At 43.1% G+C, this 2,759-nt stretch overlaps 1 long non-coding RNA gene across 1 annotated transcript; it reads right to left on the bottom strand.

Annotated features, from left to right (window-relative positions):
- Nucleotides 1–739: 739 nt before the first annotated feature.
- Nucleotides 740–1,531, bottom strand: LOC118814698. The gene is made up of 2 exons (XR_005007747.1): nt 1,286–1,531; nt 740–964 (listed from the first exon to the last, which is right to left on the bottom strand). It is a non-coding gene; the product is annotated as an uncharacterized LOC118814698 (long non-coding RNA).
- Nucleotides 1,532–2,759: the final 1,228 nt, after the last annotated feature.

Here is a 2,759-nt window from a genome sequence, read left to right as displayed (position 1 = left end):
GTAATGGGCAGCTAGCTGGCATTAACCACCGCTTTCTGCCGACGAAGGTGAGAGGAGGGTGAGAGACTGACATTAGAGATTATTTGTAATCCAAGAAGTGGCACTGGGTGTGTTCCATTCTGAAGGTAGCTGCCTAACTAGTCACTGCCTTCAAAGGCAGCTCTCTTGTTGGGCAGCATTTTAACCGAAAAGGAACCTTCAGCGCTTCACAGCCATCATACGTCATAACTTTTACTGCGCTGTTCACGTTTATCTGTTTACTCAAAGTCGCTCGTTAGTTTACACTCACCTCCAACTAAAGGGGGATCATCTCGGTGTAAAAGGACGGCTCTGAATCTGCAGCAGCTGTTTTCCTGTTGTGGAAATTTGTGTATGAAGAACAGGCTGATTTAAGAAGTCATATCTATCGTTATATTCTCAACTCAGCAGCCCAGATAAATACAGATAATCGTGACTATTAGTTTTTAAATCAATTAAATTCATTCCGTCCTCATCCACCTTAATGAACCTGCTTTATTTCTAACACACAAAGGATAAACAGTAATGTTAGGTTACGTATAATTTTGTACAAAATGCACTCAGAAAAAGGGATCCCACGCAATCTGTTAAGCAGCTAATATGCATTTTATGTTATACATTCTCATCTGATTTATGGGCTCCTATTCTAAAATTAAGAATAGGAGAATTAATCTGTGACTGTGGTAAGTACAGCAATACAAGACAAGCGAGGCAGCAAAAATAAGCATCTGTAGTATTTATTTTATTTCTGAACTTCTACATAAGTTAAACTACTTTTCATCGTTCAGGAAGAACGTCAGTCTGTAGCGCTGGTCCCGCTGTGTTTCCCCCAAAATACCCTCGGCCAGTGAGCTGCTTTCGGTCATTCAGCGCAGTTTTCTCCCTGTGACCGCTCCTCTTCCTCAGCCCCTCAGACAGCAGCTCCCCGCCGCTGTAACGTTCGTTCCTGAGGACAGAAAAACATCCCTAAGTACTGACGAAACTAAACGCTACTAAACAGTGAACATCCAAAATTTTAAACCGGACTTTCTCGTTTTGAAGAGCCGGCGCGTTTACACAGTTAGCCCGCCAGCTAAGCTAACTACCGCTGGCTTTACCGAGCTAACGGGCTACAAACGCAGCCTGTCAATTCGCCTTAAACACGCGAACTGGCAGAATTTCACCACAAGAACAATTTCTAGAGATCCACAAAGACATATGTTCAATACCTTCCACAAATACAACAATTAATCAAAACAGTAAAAAAAGAAGTGAAGAAATAACTTACATTGTAAACTCCTCGGTCGGCAAAAAACGGCCGCCTCGTCCGCCATGTTTATCAGACCGGAGCGATGGAATTCTCGGCCGGTGAACAGTATTGTGGGAATGCCTTCACCGACAAGGACACATGCGATGCTGCCTTCAGATTTGGTCAAAATAAGGCACCTTAGAAGGCAGCTGACTTATGCTGCCTTCCGAATGGGACATCACTTGTCTCGGGAGCGCACAAATGCTGCCTTAGAATGCTGCCTACTTAGACAGCTGCCTCCCGATTGGTACGCACTCAATAATTTGGAGGGGTGTCCACACACATTCGGTCATATAGTCTATTTTCTCTCTAACCATGGGTGTTCAAATTAGCATTGCATTGATACCACTTTTCAGACAGAGCGGAAGTTCATATGTTTATGCACTTGCCTATACTGATTCCAATACCATAATGAGTAAGCTATTTATAATCTAGGAGTTGTTCGTGTAGGTGAGTGCAATGCAAGCAAGCAAAGTATATTTATATAGCCGTTTTTACAACAGGTGTTGTCACAAAGCAGCTTTACAGAAAAATCCAGGTGCAAGCCCCCACGAACAAGCCAGTGGCGACAGTGGCAAGGAAAAATTATTATAGTACAAAACGGGGAAAACAGGTGGAGCAATGGTTAATTTGATTAGTTGTACAGCATGAAGCTCAATGGTGGTCCAGAGGGCTGGCGAGCAGTGGGCACCCGATCAAGGTAGAAGAAGCAACAGCATCAGACGCACAGAATGGGCAGCTGTTCAACTTGGCAAAGAAAGGAAAACACACAGAGAGTCAGTTCTGTGATGAGTGACTGATCACAGATTACAGTATTAACAGAGCAGCACAGACTCCAGCAGGTCTAGATCTGACGGGGAAAACTAATTACCAAAGGCTTGACTATACAAGTAGGTTTTTAGCCTAGACTTAAGACTGAGGCTGTGTCCCAAACATTGACAGGAAGATTATTCCGAAGCTGGGGGGCTTTGTATGAGAAGCCTCTCCCCCCTGATGTAACTTTATTAATTCTGGGTACTAATAGTAAGCAGCACCCTGTGATCTAGGTAGGCGCGATGGTTCATAGTAGGAGAGAAGTTCACTCAGGTACTGAGGGGCGAGTCCGTTTAGAGCTTTATAGGTCAGTAAGAGAATTTTATGATCAATGCGAAATTTAACTGGCAACCAGTGTAGTTTTGATAAAACTGGTCTGATATGGTCAAACCTTCTGGTTCTTGTGAGGACTCTGGCTGCAGTGTTCTGGACTAGCTGAAGCTTGTTAAGGCTTTTGCTGGAACATCCAGACAGCAGGGCATTACAGTAATCTAACCTTGAAGTAATGTCTTTTATACAGTCCTCAATCTTGCTAAGTTTAATTTTATCATCCGGTTCGCTTGATATACAGTGGCAAGGAAAAAGTATGTGAACCTTTTGGTATTTTATGTTTTTCTGCATTAATTTGACATAAAATGTG

Source organism: Colossoma macropomum, unplaced genomic scaffold (genome assembly GCF_904425465.1).
Source record: "Colossoma macropomum unplaced genomic scaffold, Colossoma_macropomum, whole genome shotgun sequence".
NCBI lineage: Eukaryota > Metazoa > Chordata > Actinopteri > Characiformes > Serrasalmidae > Colossoma > Colossoma macropomum.
This window is presented reverse-complemented; position numbering and strand designations above follow the sequence as displayed.